Source organism: Nansenia antarctica (genome assembly GCF_963989245.1).
Source record: "Nansenia antarctica genome assembly, chromosome: 8".
Classification (NCBI taxonomy): Eukaryota; Metazoa; Chordata; class Actinopteri; order Argentiniformes; family Microstomatidae; genus Nansenia; species Nansenia antarctica.
In genome coordinates this window covers 52,580,239-52,606,347 of record NC_137678.1, presented here as the reverse complement: position 1 = coordinate 52,606,347, position 26,109 = coordinate 52,580,239, and the positions used below count along the sequence as shown (strand labels likewise).

The following is a 26,109-nucleotide window of genomic DNA, read 5'->3' as shown; positions in this document are numbered from 1 at the left end:
CCCCCCGCCCCCAAGTCTGCCCAGGACTGAATATGCACTGGACTCACTGTAAAAACTCTGCACTGCACTTTATACCGCACTATCCAATGCACTGTTGTCTGTCCTGTGTTGTTGTTGTTGTGTTGTCCTGTTTTTTGACACATGAAAAAAGTATAAACGCACTTACTGTAATGACGAAGCAAATTCCTATATGTGTAATGCATAATGGCAATAAACGTTATCTGAATCTGAATCTGAATCGTTTGGGAAACGATTCTGTGAGTTCAGAGAGGAAAAAAAGACATTATCCTTCCCTGTCACTCCCCTAAGCCTCGATCCATCCCTGCTGAATAGACTGCAATTGCAGGTGTGAGTCAACCTGATCTTGAGATGGAACTGGCCGACATAGCCGACAAAGACATATGGGTGTCCAAGTTTAAACGCTTGACAGCAGACCTTGAAGATGTTGCCCGTCAGAAGGCCGTTCTTGCTCAGAATCACAAATGGCGTGATATTGAAAACCTCCCCAAACCGGACAAACTTGTGTTCGAAACTTGGAATGCTATCCCCGACGTTTATGTGAACATGAAAAAGTATGCACTTGGAGTCCTGTCGATCTTTGGATCCACATATGTATGTGAGCAGGTGTTCTCCAACATGAACTTTATTCAAAGCAAACATCGCGCACGCCTCACAGATGACAGCTTACGATCCTGTGTAAAGATGAAGGTGACGGCATACAGCCCTGATGTGCAGACGCTGTGCGCTGAGGTTCAGGAGCAGAAATCACATTAACCAAGTAAGATACAGAGAGAGGACAGCGTTTTTGGTTTGCTGCCGGTGGATAATTTGAGTTCATAAATACAAGAAGGACTCAAATAGACATTGAGTATTTTACTTGAAAGTAACCTTCAACCCAACGTCTTTTTTTTCGGAGTTCAAAATGTTTTTGTTGCATGCAGAAATGTAATTTCGTTTTCTCTGCAGTCGTTCATTGATTTCATAAATGCAACACGTTATAGTTTGTTTATACATAGCATAAAGGCAAAAAAAACAACAACGTTATATGCAGTTTTATTTCAGTTTAAATGTCAAAAGGGTTTTGTGGCTCCCAGTGTTTTCTTTACTGTGGGAAACGGGTCCAAATGGCTCTTTGAGTGGTAAAGGTTGCCGACCCCTGGCCTAGCCTAGCCTATCCCGCCTAGCCTATCCCCTGGCCTATCCCGAGTTAGCCTGATCGCCTGATTTATTTCAATCGCCGACATACTGATCCACCTTTAGTGGAAGTATAGATTATGATTATGTAAAAAACTCAATTTTGACAAAAATTGAGATAGAACCTTATAATTCTAACGTCACGATGTCTGGAACACCATCCGCATCCCGCAGACAACAATGGAATAGGCAGCTACAAGTTACAATAGCGGTAGTTTAGCCAGATATGATGCACGACTTACCTATGATACCTCATTTCTGACCCCTCGACAAACTTGTTGGTGCAGCCGATCGCTGCACAAATGACAGACATCGTTAAACACCGTTAAAACACAAAACAAAACAAACTGAATGAGCGGTGGTGTTATTTTCTTAGTTAATGGCGGAGTTAAATGACATTAGAATATTCTTGGCGCCAGAAATATGTCTTCTTCTTCTACTGTAAATGCCTTGATTATCGCCGCCTAGCGCCGCCTAGCGCCGCCTATGGTCCAACAAACACCCATTTTTTTAAATTATTTTTTTAAAGGGATAACTGCAAGAGAAGAGATAAACATAATGTGTTCGCTACTTTCTTTGTTTAATCAACGATTAAAAATCAGCGTTCGTAAAATAAAAATCGCTCTGAGAGCGCCGGAGCGCACACTGGGTTCCACGTCATTGATTGGACAACAGGCGTTCCATGAGTGTTGATGAGAATTCCACAGCGAATTGACGAACGCAGCCACGCAGAGTGTGAGTGTCACGGAATGACGTCACGCTCCATCGATCTGATCAGAGTCTGATCAGAACTCATGGAACGCCTCTCGTCCAATCGAATGACCCGGTCCCTTTATGACGTCCGACCACATCTATTTACGTGGAAATTAAGCTGGAACCAAAAAAATGCCAATTCAATTCGCTTCCTTTTTTGTCTGTATGGCAGTGAAATCCCTAATTTCATCACCTCGAGGATGACAAAAAGCTATCATATGGTGTCGCGAATAGGTCCAAAATTATACCCAAAGCGGTCTTAAAAAGCTCTTAAAAGGTCTTAAATCTGGCTTGTTGAAACTTGTAGGAACCCTGTTACAGTATGTGCATAAAACGGGTCTGAACGTGACCTAAACGTAGCCCTATATATAGTGTTGAAAAGGGGGCCAAGGCTTTTGCCGTTATTCGAGTGTGAAATAATTGCGTTGTATTGATTCTGGATGTTCCGTTTGAAAGAAAGCGGTCCTCTTGAACCTGGACTTCCCCCCCCTGGTGAAATGAGTGTGGTCACAGAGAGCAGGGACCCCTGTGGCTGTTGTCATGCATGGTACAGCTGTGCTCTGTCTCTCTCTCTGGTTCATCCACAGCAGTGCGAGGGGGCGGTGGTGTACACAGAGTGCTTCCTCCCGGTAATCAGGATACAATGATACACTGATTTGAATTCCTCTATTGTAGGAATGTGTTTTGGGTGCAGTTTTTTTGTTTTTGTTTCTGTCACTTCTTCTAACTGTCGCTTTTACTGGAGTAAATCGTATCGGTTTGCGTTTCGATATGGAGAACTTTGCGATGAAGTCCTTAATTTGTGTGTGGGTGTGGGTGTGTGTGAGGGTGTGTGTGTGTGTGGGTGTGCGTGTGTTGACAGGGCGTTTGTGAAAAGTGTCTGCTTAGACACTCAAACAGGAAAAGGCTTGATCATAAGGGCCCTTTGGGGATTTTCAGAGTCATGTAAACGACCGATAGTAACCTCTCCTGTTCCCATTCCCCTCCCCCCCCTCCACCCTCCTTCTTTCTCTGTTTCTCCTCCGTCTCTCTTCCACAGGACACGGCAGAAGGGTTCTCTCCTCTCTCTCCTCAAGATATTGAGTCCATTCAACTTCCACCAGACAAGCAGAGAGGCGTTGATGTTTTTTTTTTTTTTTTTTACTTGGGCACGACAAACGCTCCTCACCACAGAGGCTTCCTCCTCTGTCGACACGGGTCCAGACAGGCCGTGAGGGTTCTGAGGTTTGAGTGACATGTTGGACAAGATGGACAGGTCATAACAAGGCATTCACTCCAGAGGTATGTTGAACCCACCACCCCCTAATGCTTTTCTGGAAGTCGATCTCACATTTTTGTCACTGACACTCGCTGAACAGGTGCATCAGAAAGTACTATGCTTCTCAAATCCTGTGGCGTTGTCTCAAGCCCAGGCCTACAACTATCTGAACTTGACAACGTGACACTGTCAACAATGTCTGTGAACGCCCATACGCTTCTTTTGTTTATTGCTTTTATCAAAGTCTGCCTTTGTCGCAATGTTCATCATGTTTGAATATGGGCATCGGTGGTCATGCCTGAAGTTAGACCAGCAGACACATGTCTACATGATGTAGGGTAGTGGTGGCGTAGGGGATACTGAGTTGGACTGGTGATCAAATCCCACCTGGGAACACCACCCATAGTGTGGCCTTGGCTAAGGCACTTAGTCCTAAATGACTCCAGGGAGACTGTCCCCGTAAGCTCTAATTGTACGTCTCGTTGCGTAAAAGCGTCTGCTAAGTGGTTAAAATGTAAAATGTAACATGTTTCCCATGTTGTCACTGTGTTGGCTGGAACATGTTTACATGTCATGTTCACTAAGGGGTGAGACACAGGTCATTGTCCTTATCAAAACATAAGGGATAACGATTATGGTTGTGATAGTGTATGGCCTTGTTTATTATATATCCATACAGCCATAGGCCGGCACAATTAATGTCTATCCTTCCACAACCCCGTTGTCTTAACAACCTGATTGAACTGCACTTACCTTTTGAACACTCACATATTTAAAAATAAATACATAAATGATTATCTAATTTGTTGAAAAATAATACTGTTACGAACAATTTGTGAGAATCAGCAGAGTCAGCTTACAGTATGTCAGGGTTCCCGCGCTGGTCTTAAAAAGCCTTAAAGTCAGATCTTCCAGGTCAGTTAATAACAAACATATTCATAATTATTGGTTTACTTGAATAGAACATGCTATTTGTAATGACACCTTTGTTTCATTTCACAGTAATGGAGGAAGACGAGGATTTGGAAAAGGCGATGCTGAGTCTGTCTCCATCTAAGTACATGACCCAGCTGAGTGAGTGTACTGATACATCTTTGAACTCATGTCGACATGTCCAGATCAGTAATTTATTAAACTGTACGTCATGCAATGATAAAATACACATTTCCTGTGCTTCTAGGTCCACCAGCAGCAGCAGCAGCCATTGGAGCCCCGTCCACAGCTAGAGGTTTCTTCTCCATAGGTCTGGGAGGATAATTCTGTGACCCACATTATTATTCTGCCATAATATTGTTTATTATTTTGGCCGTGTTCTGGCCTGTTTTGATGTGTGTGTTCTTCTGTCCTACTAACCACTATTATAAGGAATTAACATGTCAGCGATGTGGGTAAGTATCATGAATTTTATGATTATATTATCATGAATATGAATTCAATTTTTGCATGTTGTGCATGTTGGTATTGTCACTGATGTGTTACCTGTTTTTTAAAAAGTCAACATTGAACTAAATATGAATTCATAACAAGTGTAAACCGTAGTAATTCTCATCAGATGAGACAGACACATAGATCTTATTAATGTTCAAATCAGCTTGACAGACAATAACAGGTAATGACAGAATGTGTCTAACCCATTTACAAGCATGATTAATAATTACTAATGAAGCCAGGCGTTAGTGAGGGAGAGAATAACACTTTATTTTCCTTTACAGTGAGGAGAAAACTGACTGCTTCAGCTACACACTCGAGACCAGCTGAGGATGATGAATCCGATATGACTGCGTCTCCTTTGCAAGGTTAATACATGTGCATACAATACTGTGTGTCCCATCTTTATTCACTGTCAAAAGTGATTTCCAGTTGTGTGAAGTTTCATGTTACCTGCTCCTTCAGCTCCAGTGAAGGTCCTGCTGCCCATACTCTCAGCTGCTTGCCTTGGTCCCATCCTTAGGCCTACAGCCTTGCTCAAGACAGCAGGAACCCGAGAATGATGAATCCCATTTGGTAAAAGCAATTTATTTTCATTAACGCAACAGCTTTACACTTGAATCACTTTTTTTAAAAGACCGCATGTAGAACTTCACATACATGCCTTTCAACAGTACACATTATTTAGCTAAGAACAATGATTAAAGACTTTGTAGAACTTTTGATCAAAATGATAGTTTTGTCTTAGTACTGGATATTAGAAAGTATCCGTATAAACCCTTCCTCACATATAAGGCCGGTTTCGCAAACAAGGCTTAAGCCTAGTCCTGGACTGAATCACACTTTCAATGTAAAAGCTCTGTTGAAGATGCTTTTTAGTCTAGGATTAGTCTTAAGCCTTTTGTCTGTGAAACCGGCCCAGTCTCTCTTTATAAAACGTGAAACAGTAAAACACGTACATCACACACATCTGGAATAAACGTCATATTGCACATATCCAGTCTAAGATGTCTTTTGGGGATTTTAAGTCAAACTTGAAGCTTTGGTCGATAGTTCAACTAACATTGTCCATTCGTGACATTACGAATTATACGGTTCTATCTCCATTTTTGTCAAAATTGAGTTTTTTTGTTTGTTTTTGAGTTTATTAATGCCTGTGTGGTGTTATTTTTAAAATGTTGACATTTTTGAGTTAGTAATTAATCAAATACAAAGGTTCCATCTCACAAAACATAAAAACGTTGACGCTCAATATCTCTGAACTACCCTAAACGGAGATAGAACCGTATCATTCTAAGCTCACGCAATGGACTGGATGAACACTACTTTCTTGGTAACAGGTCAGACTAAGCTTCAATCGGTCTGTCTGGAGCGAACATCTACCAGTGAACAACAGACCCACATCTCGAGGATCCTCACACACTCACTCAGAGGATGTTTATCACCAACGGCAGGTCTTGGTATTTGATGAGGTAGTACGGGTAGCACTGGCACCTATCGAACACTACGAAGATGGGCCGGAGGGGTCGGGCAGGTGATCCACGCAGGAGTCGTACAGGTCGTAATCCTTCTTGGGGTGGAGGGGGGGAGGGCGGAGGTACCTGGTCTTCCCCACGCTCCCCTTTCCCACCAGCACCTTGGCCAGGAACATGTGTCTGATTTTGCTGACATCTGACACCATGGCGTAGCTGTTGGAGAAGGAGGGGTCCCTGGCGAAGTAGGAACCGTGGCCGTAGATGACCTGGTTGGTCCCGGCCAAACGCGGGTCGAAGTTGTTGCGGCAGATGTCCTCCACGCATTTGGTGAGGGTCCCGTGGAAGAGGTGTCTCTCCAGGGCCACCTCCTGCTGGGTGTCACAGTGTTTCAGCATGTGCTCCTTGTACCTAGAGATTACACACACACATTGTGACGTTAGATTTATAAGGTTCTATCTACATTTGTGTCAAAATGTAGTTTTTTACATAATCTGATCCATTAGGTGTTTATTAACGCCTGTGTGGTGTTATTTAAAAAAATGGACTTTTGTTGTTGTTGTAATTAATAAAATACATAGGTTCCCATCTCACAAAACATAATGGAATGTAAACACGTTGACGCTCCGTCCTGGCAGCCCGCGGCGATCAGTTTCCCGTCACGGCTGTAGGTACAGCAGGTGGGCGTGACCTTCTTCCCCTGCTGAGTGCGAGGCTTGAACACCGACTTGTGCTTCTTGTCTTTGTTCAGATCCCACGTGCGCACAGTACTGAGAGAGAGGGGGGGGGAGGGAGAGAGAGAGAAAGAAAGGGAGGGAGAGAGAGAGAGAGAGAGAGAGAGGAACCATACAAACAAATCGTAAACTGCAGGCACTTTCTTGGAAGCCGTTTGTGTGTTTGTGTGTGTGTGTATGTGTTTGTGTGTTTAGAGAGAGAGAGAGAGAGAGAGAGAGAGAGAGAGAGAGAGAGAGAGAGAGAGAGAGAGAGAGAGAGAGAGAGAGGGGGGGGGGGAAGGATAGAGGGAGAGATGGGGGTGTAGTGTTTCCTTTCTGTCTCAGCGCTCTACTGTGTATGTGTGTGTGTGCGTGTGTGTGTGTGTGTGTGTGTGTGTGTGTGTGTGTGTGTGTGTGTGTGTGTATCAGGCCACCTTCACCCATCACTGCCTACCCCCACCAATTTATGGCTGTTGGTCCAATTCAGTCTCAGACAGTACAGACAGTGCAGCCTTGTGCTCCACAGGGAGGGAAGAGGAGGAGTGAGTAAGTAATGCAAAGAGCTTGGGATTGAATGTATGCTCTTAACCGATAGTTGTCTACTGCTATGTATCAAGATATTAAACCCCAACTTGATTCAGCAATACAACTCATTTGTAAAGCTTATCAGGTTACTGATAAGGGAGAGAGAGAGAGAGAGAGACAGACAGACCGACCGACCGACCGACCGACACAGACAGACAGACAGGCAGACAGACAGACCGACCGACCGACCGACCGACCGAGAGACAGAAAGATGGTCATCATACAAAAATTGTTTGCATTGACTATGCTGTTAGTCACTTTGGATAAAAACATCAGCTAAATGGCGTAGATATTACGGTATATATTATAAAGACAAAAAGAAAGACAGAAAGAGTAACAGACTGACTGTCTAATGTGGCAACCTTTCTTTATTGTCTAATTCTCCTTCATCCACAAACAGCAAGTCCAGTTCAGCAATCGTATTTTCATGTGGATGAAGGAAAGGAAGCCTCTTTAGACTATGGGACAAACTGTTGAAATAAGCTATGCTGTATTGTTTAGGTCTGTTATGGGTCAGGGGTCAGCATATTAATGAATAGATTAGCTATTTTCTTCCACATGTGAGGGCAACTAATTTAATCATTGTTGTTGTTGTTTTGTTGGCGTTTTCATTTGTGCCTCTGTTTATCTTCATAAAGACCAATTGGATATCCGCGTGAGGGATTATAGCACACTGTATTGTATTGTATTGTACTTTACTATATTGCTCCACAGCTCTGAGATCAACTCAACTACCACCGACCTGTCCAAAATGGCTGCCAGCGACTCGGCCAGCGATGACAATAAGTTCCTCTTCCTGGACAACGACTTCAAGAACACTGGGGTGGCACAGGCAGATTGGTCAGCCAAGAAGATGGTATGGATCCCGTCAGAGAAGGAGGGCTTCGAGGCAGCCAGCATCAAGGAGGAGAAGGGGGATGAGGTACCGGTCTGCTACAATGTCATTGACATTAGACAGAGACCAATTCTAAATAGGCCGCTAGCCCATCTTCCCAAGGGACTTTGGAATATTTAGTAAATCTGAAAAGAGCACCGGTGCAAGATGCTCCACCTTGCTCTGTTCCATTTTGGTTCGAAAAGCAAATATACTTCCTGAAGAACCATGAGATTGGTGACGTCATTGTCTAATCCCTCTTGTCATCTAAGGTGCTGGTGGAGCTCTCTAACGGCCAAAAGGCGACGGTCAATAAAGATGACATCCAGAAGATGAACCCGCCCAAGTTCAGTAAGGTGGAGGACATGGCCGCTCTCACTTGCCTGAACGAAGCTTCTGTGCTGCACAACCTGAAGGAGAGGTACTTCTCCAGCCTCATCTATGTAAGTATACTGGATATGAAACGGCAGGTAGTCGAGAGGTTAGAGAGGCCGGCTAGCAATCAGAAGGTCGCTGGTTCGATCCCCCGCCTCAGGAGGGAGCCGGATGTGAGCTGGTGACTGGAGGGTTGCTGGTATCATATCGAAGGTGCCTACCACTGCTGTTGTGCCCTTGAGCAAGGCACTTAACCCCTAATTGTCCCAGGGTCGCTGACTATGGCTGAGCGAAAAAAATACATTTCGTTGTACTCTGTGCAATGACAAAGGTCAAATCTAAAAAATAAATAAAAATGCAGACCTATACTTTGTGTGCACACACAAATATCACAGGCCAGTACTAACTATTATACAGTACCTGCAGGAAGTAGGGGTGCTGGAGGTGCTGTGATGAGTGATGAACGGAGCTTGTATAAATAATTTGGTGAAAATGTCCCATTGATAGTTTTAAATGACCGGCCATAATGTACAGTCTGAATACAATTAATATAAACCTTGCCATCCCACTTTAATACATACTTAAATATATTATTCATATATATTCAGTAGATGAACATGTTGAGCCTGACCTCCTCCCCCTCCCTCTCCTCCTCAGACGTACTCTGGCCTGTTCTGTGTGGTAGTGAACCCCTATAAGATGCTGCCCATCTACTCAGAGAAGATCATAGAGATATACAAGGGCAAGAAGCGCCATGAGGTGCCCCCCCACGTCTACGCCATCACAGACAACGCCTACCGGAACATGATGCAAGGTAACAAGGCCACCGGAGAACGTGTGTGTTTGTGTGTGTGTGTGTGTGTGTGGGTGGGTGTATGTTTGTGTGTGTGTCTGTGTGCGTGTGTGTGTGTGTGTGTGTGTGTGTGCATGACCATGGGCATGTGTGTGTGTGTATGTGTGTGTGTGTGTGTGTGTGTGTAAGTGTGTGTGGGTGTATGTTTGTGTGTGTGTGTGTGTGTGTGTGTGTGTGTGTGTGTGTGCATGACCATGGGCATGTGTGTGTGTATGTGTGTGTGTGTGTGTGTGTGTGTATGTTTGTGTGTGTGTGGGTGTATGTTTGTGTGTGTGTGTGTGTGTGTGTGTGTGTGTGTGTGTGTGTGTGTGTGTGTGTGTGTGTGTGTGTGTGTGTGTGTGTTACATGGCTGGCTGGAATGGTCAAGTAGTGACCTCAAAACCAAGCCCTTCTTTCCACCTTTCATACAAGGGTGACACTTCCAAAATACCCATACATGGAGTAGTTAGACTTTCCAATAGACTTCTCCATCCATCTGCTATTTTTAGCCAATAACAATAACATGAAGCTAATCTCCTTCTGAACTAAACTTATATCCCACAACCTATCCTCCTCCTCTCTCCTTATCCCTCTCTCCCCCAGTCCCCCTCTCTCCCCCAGTCCCCCTCTCTCCTTATCCCTCTCTCCCCCAGTCCCCCTCTCTCCTTATCCCTCTCTCCCCCAGTCCCCCTCTCTCCCCCAGTCCCCCTCTCTCCTTATCCCTCTCTCCCCCAGTCCCCCTCTCTCCTTATCCCTCTCTCCCCCAGTCCCCCTCTCTCCCCCAGTCCCCCTCTCTCCTTATCCCTCTCTCCCCCAGTCCCCCTCTCTCCTTATCCCTCTCTCCCCCAGTCCCCCTCTCTCCTTATCCCTCTCTCCCCCAGTCCCCCTCTCTCCTTATCCCTCTCTCCCCCAGTCCCCCTCTCTCCCCCAGTCCCCCTCTCTCCTTATCCCTCTCTCCCCCAGTCCCCCTCTCTCCTTATCCCTCTCTCCCCCAGTCCCCCTCTCTCCTTATCCCTCTCTCCCCCAGTCCCCCTCTCTCCTTATCCCTCTCTCCCCCAGTCCCCCTCTCTCCCCCAGTCCCCCTCTCTCCTTATCCCTCTCTCCCCCAGTCCCCCTCTCTCCTTATCCCTCTCTCCCCCAGTCCCCCTCTCTCCCCCAGTCCCCCTCTCTCCTTATCCCTCTCTCCCCCAGTCCCCCTCTCTCCTTATCCCTCTCTCCCCCAGTCCCCCTCTCTCCCCCAGTCCCCCTCTCTCCTTATCCCTCTCTCCCCCAGTCCCCCTCTCTCCTTATCCCTCTCTCCTCATCCCTCTCTCCCCCAGTCCCCCTCTCTCCTTATCCCTCTCTCCCCCAGTCCCCCTCTCTCCCCCAGTCCCCCTCTCTCCTTATCCCTCTCTCCCCCAGTCCCCCTCTCTCCCCCAGTCCCCCTCTCTCCTTATCCCTCTCTCCCCCAGTCCCCCTCTCTCCTTATCCCTCTCTCCCCCAGTCCCCCTCTCTCCTTATCCCTCTCTCCCCCAGTCCCCCTCTCTCCCGCACCCTCTCTGTCTCTCTCTTTGTGTTTCTCCACAGACCGTGAGGACCAGTCCATTCTCTGCACGTGAGTCAAAACACCAAACACTGACTTTTTTTTCCATCACATGACCCCCCACACACACCTTGGTCACTAAGCTGGAGATCGACAGAGCAGAGGAGGATAGTGATGGTAGTGTTCAAGTTATTGCCGATTTGCATGGGCAAACAGTAAAGACGTGAGAATACACAGTGTGTTGGCTCAGCTCCGTTTTATAGCTACAGATTACTTAGAGCAGTCCTTATCATAGTCTTTCATGCTCATCTTCACTCTGGGAAGCCATGCACACACACACACACACACATAACCTGAACTCAATGTACCACTCACCTCCTACACCCATAACCCTCATCACTGCACCCTAACCTCCTTAACCCCTCTCCCCCCTCTCCCCCTCTCCTCCCTCTCCCCCTGTCCCCCAGAGGTGAATCTGGTGCAGGGAAGACAGAGAACACTAAGAAGGTGATCCAGTACCTGGCTGTGGTGGCCTCCTCCCACAAGGCCAAGAAGGACACCGGCACTGTGAGTATTACCTCTAATATACACCAGTAAACCTGTTCAGAATCAGACAGAGAGATATACAGTAGCAAGACATTGAAAGTTGGAAACATTTGGTGTGTTTTAAATAATTATAATACATACAAACATGCAAAGTTTCTCTATTATCGCTTTTTAAAAAATATTTAGACTATAGACTTAGGTCAATTTGATAAATTATGGTTATAAAAAACGATTAGGAAATTGAGATGAATAGACATAGGATCAGCAACAATACCTACTGCATAAGCACGGTAAAGAATAATACGGTATGACATTTCTGTGTGACAGGATTCAAATGCATCAGGACTAGCCAAGGTACTGTATAGACACACATTCTGTACACAGCATTCTTTTAGCACGCATTTTTGGTGGTGGTTTTGCTGCTTTGGTGGAGCTTTTAATGTTCTGTAACCTAACATGCATAAAGACTTGCATTAAGTCCATAGTTGCATAAAGTCCAAAGTTGATCATCAATACCATCCCTATGGACAAATGAAGTCAAGTCAAGTCAACTTTATTTATATAGCACATTTTACATGCAGCAGCAGCTGAACCAAAGTGCTTCACAGGCGGGGAGCAAATAAGGAGCACAAATGTAAAACAGGTAAAGTGCAGGATACTAAATAAAATGCAACACAATACAAGATATGATAACAATTAAAAGGAGAGAAGATAAAAGGAGTAAAAACAATAAAACAATAAAAACAATAAAAGCCAGGGACCTAACGATGGCTAAGTGGGGGGAAGGTCAGGGAAAACAGGTGGGTTTTTAGGAGGGATTTAAAAACCTCCAGGATCTGAGCGGCCCATACGTGGCGGGGGAGGCTGTTCCAGAGCAGGGGTGGCCAACCGTGGCTCTTTGCCTGTCTCTGTGCGGCTCTTTAATCCATTCATTAAAAGTGCGTGGTTCGCTCTCTGTGTCTCAATAGGCGTCGTTTTGGTATGGCAATTCATGGCACTCGCCATACCTGGCTTAACATTTCAAAAAATCTGAAACACGTTTAGTCATGTTGGTGATTTTATCCACTACACACAACGGTAACTCAAATCCTCCCGGCTCCATCTCACCCCACCAGCCAGGCGCTGTAGTGGAGCGCAGGGTTGCCAGACGGGATTTGACAATTTCAAGCCCAACCAGTCTAAAAGCTGCCGAATCCACCCGTCCAGAGTGACCAAAAGTAGGCCTATCTGGCAACACTGGTGGAGCGGGACATCGGTTCCTCAATAAACAAGCCATGAGTAACGTTCATGTTAAAACCATGTCCACGATTCTCGTTCATTCAGGTGGGTTAAACAAACTGTATAAATGCCATTTACATAATGTTGGTTCAAATGTAACATATTAATGAACAAGTTCATGTCATGTTCTGTCAGTACAAACATGTTCTAATGTTATTTTAGTGAGTTCGCTAGTTAGCGAACATTAAAGATTACAAGAGCTAGTTTACGTATGTCAACAATGTCTCTATTCTCAATAATTTCAGTAATAATTGTACCAAATTGGGGCCAGTAACACTGACTTGTGTGTGAGTAAGTTATATGTGTGTGCAAGCATGTTTTTGATATTATCAATCGTCTCACTTTTACTAGTTGAGCTGGTAAAACAAATATGCCAGGGGAAAAAAGGAAAATGGACATAAAGACCTCTTTTGGTCAAAGGGCAGCAGAGACAGGGACAGGGACACAGGTGAGGTCTAAACAGGTGACAGGGACACAGGTGAGGTCTAATCTAGCGTTTTAACAGTGCAGTTCGTTTAGAGTTGAGAATAGCTAAATCTGTTATGTTTTGTTTCTAAGGAGATTGAACCAGTCTGCCTGCTAGGAAAGATGTAGGCTACTACCTGCATACTGTAGTTGTCTCTTTTATTCATCACCTTAATGTCATATAAGTAAATTGTATAGAAACAACTCACCAAAATTGACTATTGCACAACTGTTTTGAAAAAAAATCCACCGAGGGGGGGAACCCCCCTTCAACCCCCCCACTCAGACCTTGCCATACCTTGGCCTTTGCTGAAATGACACCACTGGTCTCATAGTCTATTGGAAATGTATTGCGTGTGTGTGAATGAGCACTTTTGTGAGCCCGCATGTATGATGTGGCTCTTTCTGGTACCCCAACAATTTTTTGTGGCTCTTAGTCTCCGACTGGTTGGCCACCCCTGTTCCAGAGCGTGGGTGCAGCAGCCGCAGAAGCTCTGTCTCCCCTGGTTTTTAGCCTAGTTCTAGGCACCACCAGCAGTAGCTGATCTGCTCATCTAAGGGATCTGGAGGGGGTGTGGCGGAAGAGAAGAAGGCCCCTACTCAGTTTCATATCCCCTTTGGTGGACTCCCATGCAGGCTGAAAATAATGGGAGAAATGACAATGGAAATAAAAGGTGTACTTGTTAGACAATACCCTCTAGTGGCCGTTTATTATAACCATATTGTAATATTATGCTCCCTTATAACAACAGGCAGGATCCTTAGCTTATGTGAGTATAAAGAGACTGTGTTGTCTTTCCTGTCTTTATCAGTTGCGTGCGAGCCTGTCTTCTCCCTAGATTAGATCCATTTTGATAATCAATCTCTCCTCTCCTGACCTGAAGCATGCTAACACTCGTACAAGTTAAAAGTAGCTGCCTGTCCGAATAGAGAATGCACAGTGTTTGAAACATCAAGGTTATCTCAGGATTTTCATCACCTCCACGTTGGGGGCTCTGTGAGTTGTTTTAGTTCTTTGCATGATTCACTCTTGAAATTCCTGCACTCTTTTCTGACTGTAAGCATGCTTTTTTGAAAGTGTGTAAATGTTGCGCCATTCATCGTCATACGTTTTAATGTAGACCATATAATTGCATTGATTTGGCGCTTTTTAGTTTGTTATTGTGTAAATAATATGCACTGGAAAGATAACAGAGAATAAGGTATGTAGTTTATAATAACTTCCCTGTGTTGACCGGTAGGGGGAGCTAGAGAAGCAGCTCCTGCAGGCCAACCCCATTCTGGAGGCCTTTGGAAACGCCCAAAACTCCTCACGATTCGTAATTCAACTCACTCCTCTGGAATCATTCCATCCTTAGTTATCAGAGTACAGACTGCAATTGTAGTCATATTTTCTCATACAATCTTTCTCTCTGCAGGGAAAGTTCATAAAGCTCAACTTTGATGTGACAGGGTGCATGGTCGGAGCCTTCATCGATACTTGTATCCTCTGTCAAATGTTGTGGGTGAGAAATGAATACAGATGGGGTGGAGGTATAACCTACCATTCAATTGTAGTGTAGTGTCATGTATGTAAGGGTCTATGCTGTCAACTATGCTTTCTTACCATTCTAACACCACCATTCAGTCCAACCACCAATATATACATTGTTATAATGCAGTGTGGGATTCAGACTTGTCATATTGGAGAGTGAAGTCCAGCAGTTGTTTCTTCACTACAGAGTTTCTCTTTAACCCTTCACTTACCATCAGACCTGCTGGAGAAGTCTCGTTGTATCCGCCAGGCAAAGATCGAACGAGCCTTCCACATCTTCTACTACATGGTGGCTGGAGCCAAAGACAAAATGCGTGGTGAGGAGTGGGACAGGAGTTTCTCACTGAGAGAGTCAGCAGTTAGTCCTGTCAAAAGATTAGAGTCAGATCATCTTTAGATAAACAACAAACTGATGGAATACCTCACTTGAAATGATAAGACTTCAGTTCCAATGACTTATTATCAGTTTTCTTTCTGCACATAAGAACATGTACATGAAACAGGAATCTGCGAACTCCTATATTATACGATAAACTGTTCCCTGTGTCTCTGTAGAGGACCTGTTGCTCGAGGGCTTCGGTAGCTACCGCTTTCTAGTGGCAGGCCACGTGGAAGTGCCAGGACAGGAGGACGACGAGATGTTCGAGGAGACGCTGCTGGCCATGGAGATCATGGGCTTCACCGAGGAAGAGAGGCTAGGTATAGAGATCTCTCTTTCTCATTCTCTGTCTGTCTCTCTGTCTGTCTCTCTCTCTGTCTCTCTCTCTCTCTTTCTGTTCTCTTTCTTTCAGTGTATTTTTTTTTTTATTGATCTCTTTCTCACTCTGTCGGGGGGGACATCCCCCTTTTTGTAGGGATGATGAAGGTGGTGTCCACTGTGCTTCAGCTGGGAAACATCCAGTTCAAGAAGGAGAGGAACCAGGAGCAGGCTACTATGCCCGACAACACAGGTATAGTACACAGGTAACAACACAGGTATAGTACACAGGTAACAACACAGGTATAGTACACAGGTAACAACACAGGTACAGTACACAGGTAACAACACAGGTATAACGCAGGTAACAACACAGGTATAGTACACAGGTAACAACACAGGAATAACACAGGTAACAACACAGGTAACAACACAGGTATAACACAGGTATAACACAGGTAACAACACAGGTATAACACAGGTATAACACAGGTATAGTACACAGGTATAACACTGGTAACAACACAGGTATAACACAGGTAACGTAACAATACCAGAGGTTATTTATGGCCTGATGACAATAACGTGCAATTATAATATTGTAAATGATAATAAAACAGGTATCGCAGTAGAAAGGTAACACATGTAACTGTAAGATAAGACATGACACACAGGCAAATATGGTCTGAGGATTCAAGTACTGTAACAAATAACACAAGTAAGAACAGGACATAGGTTACTGACATCAGAGCAACACACTAAGATTGTTGGCTTTGATTCAGAGACTTTTTTTTATGTATACATTATGGCATCTAATCATACTTTGTATCCCTCCTCTCTCTCTCTCTCTCTCTCTCTCTCTCTCTCTCTCTCTCCCCCTCTCTCCAGCGGCTCAGACGGTGTGCCACCTGCAGGGCATCAACGTGACAGACTTCACCCGTGCCATCCTCACCCCGCGCATCAAGGTGGGCAGAGAGGTGGTACAGAAGGCCCAGACCAAAGAGCAGGTAAGCAGAAGACCCTACTAGGTTCTGCTACTAGAGAGTTAGAGAGTTTTATATGTATGTATTTTATATTTCTACATTCATTTTGCAATTCTTATCATATCTCAGTCAAGCAAATCTTTCTTTTTCTTCCCCCCCCCCCCCCCCCCCACTCGCCCCTCCCCTCCTCCCTCTTTCCCACAGGCTGACTTTGCCATCGAGGCCCTGGCCAAGGCCATGTACGAGCGGCTGTTCCGTTGGATCCTGCTGAGGGTGAACTAGACCCTGGACAAGTCCAAGCGCCAGGGTTCCACCTTCCTGGGCATCCTGGACATCGCTGGCTTTGAGATCTTTGAGGTGAGAGGGGGGCAGCCGCAGCCCTCTAAGACCGGGATCACCAAACCTCTACTCTAACCTCTAAGGTGTTATTCAAATCAAATCAAATCAAATTTTATTTGTATAGCGCATGTCTTACAAGATGCAACTCAATGCGCTTCACACAATGAAAATGTTCAGTCAATCAGTCAATCAATCAATCAATACTGACAGAGCCGCGAGCAGGCAAAAGTAAAAACCTGTACACTATGTAGCCAGGAAAAATTCCCTTGCAGCCCTCTACCAATAGAGCGACTACTAGCCAGTTTGCCTACCAGTACCCAGCGGTGGGCCCCCACACCCCCCCACGGGGAGCCCCCGCCGCCCCACGCACCCAGCCCGCCCCACCACCAACACACCCGGCCCAGCCAAGCAAGCACAGACCCAAGGGGCCCCGCACAAGGACGGCCAAGCAGGTGCCCGGCGGCGGAACAGACCAGGCACACGGGGAAGCCGGGGGGCCCCAAGGGGAGGCCAAGGACCACCGGCACAAAGCAAGCAAGCAAGGGCAAAAACCTGTACACCATGTATCCAGGAAAAATTCCTTGCATATTATCGGCGTACACACTGTCCATAAATGTAGTGTTATATTTGCATCGTTCTGCATCCAGCATGGTCACAGGTCCTGCCAAAAGAGAATCTTAAGCACAGTTATGATGCAACAACACAATAAAGACAATAAAGATGACAGCAATACAACCTGATGGTGGTCCTGGTACACCCTTGTACCGGTTCCAGTACTGCTCTAGGTGCTATTGGGAGCTGACAGTGCCTCATCAGCACCCGGGTCCATTTTCCTGTCAACACAAATCTCAAAACACGAGTATGGTGTAATGGCCTAGTGATCCTAGTTCTATAATGTCCAATGTCTCCCTTAGTATCAAAAGGCGACATTGAATAAGTAGGTTTTGAGGTCACGCTTAAGTTTTAGACAACCTCAGGCCCTCAGGTAGGGTGTTCCACAATCTAGGAGCATATATGCTAAAAGCTGATCCTCCAAATCTCTTTGTCCTAGCCTCTGGCACTATTAAAAGTTCCGTGCCACTAGACCGTAGGGGTCTAGCTGGTGTGTATCTTATGAGCATGTCCACCATGTAATTGGGTGCATCACAGTGGAGTGATTTATAAACTAGTAAAAGGATCTTAAAGTCTATTCTATGACTGACAGGGAGCCAGTGTAGTGATCTCAAGACAGGTGTGATGTGCGCTCTTCGTTTAGTCCTAGTAAGGACACGAGCAGCAGCATTTTGAACCATTTGTAGTCTATTAATCATTTTTTTGGGGAGACCTGTCAGGAGGAGAGCATTACAGTAATCTAGCCTACTAGTAACAAACGCATGCATTAATTTTTCAGTGTCTGCCTGGGAGAGAAATGATTGTACCTTAGTGATGTTTCTTAGATGGTAGAAGGATGTTTTAATAGTATTATTAATATGAGTTTCAAAATTTAGATCTGGGTCAATTATGACACCAAGATTCCTGGCCTGACACTTAGTGTTAAGAGCTAGTGTTTTCATGTGTGCAGATAATTTCTCTCTCCCAGTTTTCTCGCCAATGATCAATACCTCTGTTTTTTCTTGATTGAGTTGGAGAAAGTTTTGTGTCATCCAAATATTAATATCGGCAATACAATCTATCAGGTGGTCGATCATCTTGTAGTCGTTGGGAGTTACTGAGATATAAAGCTGAGTGTCGTCAGCATAGCTGTGGTAGTTAACACTATGCTTCTTGATAACAGAACTGAGGGGTAGCATGTATAGGCTAAAAAGCAACGGTCCTAAAATGGACCCCTGGGGAACTCCACAGGTTGTGCTATAATTTTTTGACTTATGGTCACCAAGGGCTACAAAGTAGTCTCGGTCAGCCAGGTAAGTCCTGAACCAGTTTAAGACCGGACCTGAGAGGCCAACCCAGTTTTCAAGTCTCTCAATAAGTATGGAATGGTCTACCGTATCAAAGGCTGCACTTAAGTCTAAGAGTACAAGAATCTAGAGTTTTTTCGAGTCTGCATTTATCCTAAGGTCATTAGTTACCTTAAGCAAAGCGGTTTCTGTGCTGTGGTATGATCGGAAACCTGACTGAAGTGGGTCATACCTATTATTTAAGACTAAAAATTCATGAAGCTGTCTATACGCTGCCTTTTCTAAAATTTTGCTTAGAAAAGTGAGATTGGATATTGGTCTACAGTTTTTGGGATCAGAAGGATCTAGGTTACTTTTCTTCAGGGTGGGTCTAACCAGGGCAGTTTTAAGCGCCGCTGGAAATATCCCTTTAAGTAGGGAGTGATTTACAATGCCTAGTATGTCATCAGACACAGATTCAAAAATGTCCTTAAAAAAGGTGGTAGGAATAGGGTCAAGAGGACACGTAGACGGTTTAAGCTGTGACACAATTTTACCTAATGTTTCCGTACTAATCATGGTGAACATGCTCATAGTCATGTTCTGTGGTGGCGGATCTGTAGTGCTACACAAACCTAGTCTTTCCTGAGTAATACACATTCTAATATTTGTTATCTTATCCCTGAAGTGGGCTGCAAATTCCTCGCATTTGGTGACAGAGGCTGCGCCGTCTAGAGTTCTAGGAGCAGGGTTTACAAGGCAATCAATTGTTATTGAACTCTACTTTATGTTAACATCCATATTTTCTTGCCGTAGGACAACTCCTTTGAGCAGCTGTGCATCAACTACACCAACGAGAGACTGCAGCAGCTGTTCAACCACACCATGTTCGTCCTGGAGCAGGAGGAGTACAAGAGGGAGGGCATCGAGTGGAGCTTCATCGACTTTGGCCTGGACCTGCAGCCCTGCATTGAGCTCATTGAGAAACCGGTCAGAACTGGGTCATAATTACACACACACACACACACACACACACACACACACACACACACACACACACACACACATACACACGTTCATGAACACACTCAAGCAAACACATAAACACAGATTACCCCATATCTAAACATCACATCAATGCAACATAACTTAATTTAGCACAAAATCCTAATTTCATTTATTTCCCATAGAATAACCCTCCTGGTATCCTGGCTCTGCTGGATGAGGAGTGCTGGTTCCCCAAGGCCACAGATCTGTCCTTTGTTGAGAAGCTGATGAATACCCATGTGAGCCACTGCAAGTTCTCCAAGCCCAAATCACTCAAGGACAAGATCGCGTTCTCTGTACTGCACTACGCTGGCAAGGTGAGACACACCTTGAGTAAAATCGACATATCTTTGTCTTCGACAATGCTCCAAAACCGGGTCTCTTCCTTCTCATGGTTCTAAGTACCCATACCTAATTAGGAACCAGACTGAAGTAAGCTTGCTTTCACTTCTACTGTGTACAATGTGACTTACCAGTTCACCAGTTGGTCATTGCCATGTATCTCTAGGTGGACTATGATGGAGCCAACTGGCTGACTAAGAACATGGACCCTCTGAATGACAACGTGACAACTCTGCTCAACAACTCCTCCAGCCTCTTCATACAGGACCTCTGGAAGGATGGTGAGTCCGAGTCGTCTTGCCAACACAACTGTAATGTTACTCAACTGTAACAGGGGTAGCAACTTCATTATGATCAAGGGACCAGTTCTGTAAATATCAACATCAAGTGGGTCATGACAATCATTCTAAAAAAATGTTTAAACTCTGTATACAGTATGATTACAATTATGGCTTAAAACCCTATTGTTGCAGTCTTTGATATAAACCCAGACACGGCAGCTATATTTTGTAGATGTTTGACAACAGAGACTGCTTAGACCAGGGGTGGGCAATACATTTTCACAATGGGCCACATGAGAAACCGGGACTATTGTGGAGGGCCGGACCAGTAGGCTGAACTTAATTCTGCTCAATATTACTTTATACTTTAATAGCGCTTTATAAAAACCAGTAATGATATGGTTTTGACTAGCTGCTACTGGTAAGAATACATGTTACGATAAGGCTATGAAAATGTGGAGTAGGTCAAATATAGAAGAGCAGACTTTTATTCAGAAACATTTTTTTTCAGACTTTTATTCTTTAAAAAAAAAATCAGACTTTAATTCAGAAATAATCTTTTTCTGACTTTTATTCTGAAATATGTTTTTTCAGACTTTTAGTCAGAAAAAAAAATCTGACTTTTATTCTGAAATATGTTTTTTCAGACTTTTATTCTGGAGAAAAAAAATCGGACATTTATTCGGAAATATTTTTTTTCTGACTTTTATTCGGAAATAAACACAGATTAGAGATAATAAGTTACTAGAACCTTCCTTCTCTCATTCATTTCTTCCACCCTCTCTCAGTGGACCATGTGGTAGGCCTGGAGACCATCAACAAGATGTCAGAGAGCTCCATGCCCAATGCCACCAAGTCTAAGAAGGGCATGTTCCGCACAGTGGGCCAGCTGTACAAGGAGTCCTTGGGCAACAGCCTCAACAACACCCAGCCCAACTTCATACGCTGCATCATCCCCAACCACAAGAAGATGGTAGGTGACCGTTCCACAGACTTTTTGATATTATTGGGGTATCGTTACCCCCTTCTCCTACTCCCTTTTCTTTTTTCTTTTTTTTAACACAATGACTTACCCGCCTAAACAAAGGGTAAAAAAAAACAAAAAAACAATCATGGGTTGCAATAGATTCTAATAGGACTGTGTACAACTTAAGGTAGCACCTCTATGAAATAGCCACTGTTTTGTACCCAATGAATTTGTGCTTGTAGCACTGCTTTTAGGGGATCATTTTGATTGTCTCAGTTCCGGTAATCAGTCAACTGCTCGACCTCTGCCTTCCCTGCGTGTAGGCCGGGAAGCTGGATGCCAACCTGGTCCTGGAGCAGCTACGGTGTAACGGGGTTCTGGAGGGGATCCGCATCTGCAGACAGGGGTTCCCCAACCGCATCGTGTTCCAGGAGTTCCGCCAACGGTGAGAAACAGAACCATGAAGAACCGTTGTTGTGTTTGTGTGTCTGAATCCTATTAGAGATGGACGTTGCACTCTTCTCTCTCTGGTCACAGCTATGAGATCCTGGCCGCCAACATCATCCCTAAAGGCTTCATGGACGGAAAACAGGCTTGCTGTCTGATGGTGAGTTGAATGATCGGTACACACACATCCATATCAACCATAGTTGATTGGTTAGTTCATTGTTTCTCCAGTACTCCAGTGTTTAACATATGAATTTAACGTGTTCACATGTGTACAATGTGACATACCGCCAAGGGTCTTTGACTTACTCAGGACTGTTTGAAGATAATAACTTCTTAACTATGTGGATACGTCATCCCTCTCCTCCTCTCCCCCCAGGTGAAGCACCTGGACCTGGACCCTAACCTGTTCATCCCTCTCCTCCTCTCCCCCCAGGTGAAGCACCTGGACCTGGACCCTAACCTGTTCATCCCTCTCCTCCTCTCCCCCCAGGTGAAGCACCTGGACCTGGACCCTAACCTGTTCATCCCTCTCCTCCTCTCCCCCCAGGTGAAGCACCTGGACCTGGACCCTAACCTGTTCCTCCCTCTCCTCCTCTCCCCCCAGGTGAAGCACCTGGACCTGGACCCTAACCTGTTCATCCCTCTCCTCCTCTCCCCCCAGGTGAAGCACCTGGACCTGGACCCTAACCTGTTCATCCCTCTCCTCCTCTCCCCCCAGGTGAAGCACCTGGACCTGGACCCTAACCTGTTCATCCCTCTCCTCCTCTCCCCCCAGGTGAAGCACCTGGACCTGGACCCTAACCTGTTCATCCCTCTCCTCCTCTCCCCCCAGGTGAAGCACCTGGACCTGGACCCTAACCTGTTCCTCCCTCTCCTCCTCTCCCCCCAGGTGAAGCACCTGGACCTGGACCCTAACCTGTTCATCCCTCTCCTCCTCTCCCCCCAGGTGAAGCACCTGGACCTGGACCCTAACCTGTTCATCCCTCTCCTCCTCTCCCCCCAGGTGAAGCACCTGGACCTGGACCCTAACCTGTTCCGTATCGGCCGGAGTCAGATGTTCTTCAGGACCGGGGTCCTGGCGCAGCTGGAGGAGGAGAGGGACCTCAGACTCACTGTGGTCATCATTGCCTTCCAGGCGCCTGCCAGAAGCTTCCTCGCACGCAAGTAAGACACACACATGCTAGCACACACACACACACACACACACACGCACACACACACACACACTCACTCACACAAAAATGAACACTCACACTCTCTTTGGGATACATACAAAAACAGATACAGAGAGTCATAAATGCAAAGGTATTGAGCTGCACAGATACACACAGACACTCAAGTGTGCACGCACACACACACGCACACACGCGCACACACACACACACACACACACACACACACACACACACACACAAGACTTCATTTCTCTTTAATTTACATCGTTTTATGTCCAGAGTTTAAGTAAACCATGACCTGTTTTTGTCTTCTTCCCGTAGGGCCTTCGCCAAGAGACAGCAGCAGCTGACTGCTATGAAGGTGATCCAGAGGAACTGTGCTTGCTACCTCATACTCAGGAACTGGCAGTGGTGGAGACTCTTCACCAAGGTACACACTCACGCACGCTAAAAACATCATTTGATAGCAAAACGTTTAGCGAACTGAACGTTCTCCAGATTGATAGTGATGACAGTGTTAACCCAGTTATTATTTACATTTTGATTGGTCTTCTTATCTATCCATCCTCCAGGTGAAGCCCTTGCTCCAAGTTACCCGACAGGAAGAGGAAATGGGTCAGAAGGATGAGGAGCTGAAGGAGGCCATAGATGGCTCAGAAATCCCAGACGGAGCTGAAGGAGATCTCCCAGAAACACACACAGGTGAGGCTGACACACGTACATATGCGCACACACACACACACACACACACACACACACACACACACACACACACACACATTCACACAGAGGTGAGACTGACACCCTTTCTCCTTTACCTCTCTGTGTGTAGTTGGTAGAGGAACGAGCCCAGCTCCAGGAGAAACTCCACGCTGAGACAGAGCTGTATGTGGAAGCGGAGGAGATGAGAGTGAGACTGGAGGCCAAGAAGCAGGAGCTGGAGGAGGTGCTGCACGAGATGGAGACCCGGCTGGAGGAAGAGGAGGATCGTAGCCAGAACCTGCTGCTGGAGAGGAAGGATATGCAGCAGCAGCTACAGGTGGGCAGAACCAAAATGGCCGACCTCCTCCGCCATCTCTCACGATAGTTACAGATTGTTAGAGCCAAAATGGCCGACCTCTTCCACTGTCTGTCAGGTGGGAACGAGATGTAAAAGCCAACATAGCGGTCTGTGATGTCTGCCATAAAACTAGACGTAGAAGTTACATTTAGACGTAGAAGTTAAATTTGTTAAGCATAATATGCACTATATAAGCTTTACATGGTAGCAATCAAATAGCATAAGTTACATAACCCTGCTGTCATTCTGTGACTCCCCCCTCAGGACCTGGAATCCCATCTGGCTGAGGAGGAGGACTGTCGTCAGAAGCTGCAGCTGGAGAAGGTGACCGTGGAGGGGAAGATCAAGAAACTAGAAGAGGACGTGCTGGTCATGGAGGATCAGAACAACAAACTGCTCAAGGTGTGTGTGTGTGTGTGTGTGTGTGTGTGTGTGTGTGTGTGTGTGGTGTGTGTGTGTGTGTGTGTTTCTGTGTGTGTGTGTGTGTGTGTGTGTGTCTGTGTGTGTGTGTGTGTGTGTGTGTGTGTGTCTGTGTGTGTGTGTGTGTGTGTGTGTGTGTGTGTGTGTCCTACCAGACTCAACCTCTCTATTTGGTTTCCTTCCACTCAGGTTCCTCATTGCTTGCACCACACCACAGAACAGGTTACAGAAACACTATCACACATCTTGAATGGCTGTTATGTTTACAAAGGAATGTATATAGCACGTCATGACAGAATTGTGAGCCTTATAGTAAAGGACATATCACTCCACTTCCCAGTTACAGTGAAAATGTATACACATGCTTGTGTCAATGCATCTATGTTTAATTTCTGTAATGACCAATGTCACTTTTCACAGTTGTCTGCTAACACACCAGATGTTATTGTTGTTAATGAAGAGTCCAGAGAGGTGTCTGTATTAGAGGTAGCATGCACCTTTGATATAAGCCTAGAGGAAGCCTTCATGACTAAGGTCATGAAATACCAGCAGCTTGTAGATACCATCTCAGAGCTAGGCTATAGGTGTACGCTATTAGTCTTTATATTTGGCAGTCTTGGACATGTGCACAGATTGGTTGTCAGAGGACTACGTCTACTGGGAATGTCCAAGGGAGAAGCAAAAAGGCTCAGCAAGTATTGCTCTGTCTCCGCGATTATTGGCAGCCGCCATATATGGCGGAGACGGTGTTACTTGTACCCGTGAGTCTTGTCCTGTTGTATGTGAAAGACATTGTCCATGTCTGTTTGTGAATGCATCCCATCTGTGCCTTCAGTATTTGTGTCCTTGTATACTTGTCTCTATGTGGACATAAATAAATGGTAAATAAATTTAGGAGGGGTGGCTCCCCTGGTGTTAGGAAAGGGAAAAAAAAACACTTTTAGAAAAAGAAAAAAATCACAAGAAGGTAAGGAGCTGGTTTACATAAATAAAGGCTATGTACACAATCCACTGTACTATAGATGGAGAGGTAGAGTTTCTTAACTCCATGGTTAGTATGTGGATGGAATGTATATGTACAGTATTCTGTATTTAGGGTATTTGGATGGAGTTTATGTCTATTAGGGGAGGCTGGTTGAGGCATCAGCTACCTCCACCAGCCTTCCCTGATATGTATATACTATCATGTATTTGAGGGTGGTGGGTAGCCTGGAAGTCGGGGGCTATAGTGTATCAATAATGACACTTTGGGGTGAAAACCTAAACGTACTTGTTGTACAGAACGATGTCCGGTCTCCAGATGAGCTGTGAGGGGATCCTCATGGACGTGATGTTTTCATATTCTCTAGGGTTCCACCTCAGTTTGTAGTCGTACCACTCCTGAAAGAGCAGAACCAACAGTTACAGTATGGCAACAAACAGACCCCTCGACACCAAATCGCTGCCCAAAAACTACTAACCCTAACCCTAACCCTATTGTCGACAGTATCCATAATGATTCGATGGAGAGATACTCACTTGTTTCACCCAGACATTTGTGGTCATCATTTGATTTTTCTCGTCCTTGGAGAAAAAGAACAATGAGACAGAGTTCGTGACGTTAGAATTATAAGGTTCTATCTCCATTTTTGTCCAAATTTAG

At 45.2% G+C, this 26,109-nt stretch overlaps 1 pseudogene across 1 annotated transcript; it reads left to right on the top strand.

Moving 5' to 3' along the window:
- Positions 1–5,193: 5,193 nt before the first annotated feature.
- On the top strand, positions 5,194–25,501 carry LOC308164393 (myosin-11-like; annotated as a pseudogene). The gene is made up of 26 exons: positions 5,194–5,209; positions 8,118–8,325; positions 8,550–8,720; positions 9,310–9,466; positions 11,051–11,078; positions 11,474–11,573; positions 14,048–14,065; positions 14,537–14,614; positions 14,714–14,777; positions 15,048–15,146; positions 15,385–15,528; positions 15,684–15,779; positions 16,415–16,533; positions 16,714–16,866; positions 19,542–19,715; positions 19,916–20,089; positions 20,281–20,395; positions 21,184–21,368; positions 21,686–21,807; positions 21,900–21,969; positions 22,816–22,976; positions 23,309–23,417; positions 23,560–23,689; positions 23,820–24,026; positions 24,312–24,449; positions 25,490–25,501. The product of its transcript is annotated as a myosin-11-like (transcript).
- The last annotated feature ends 608 nt before the right edge of the window (positions 25,502–26,109 follow it).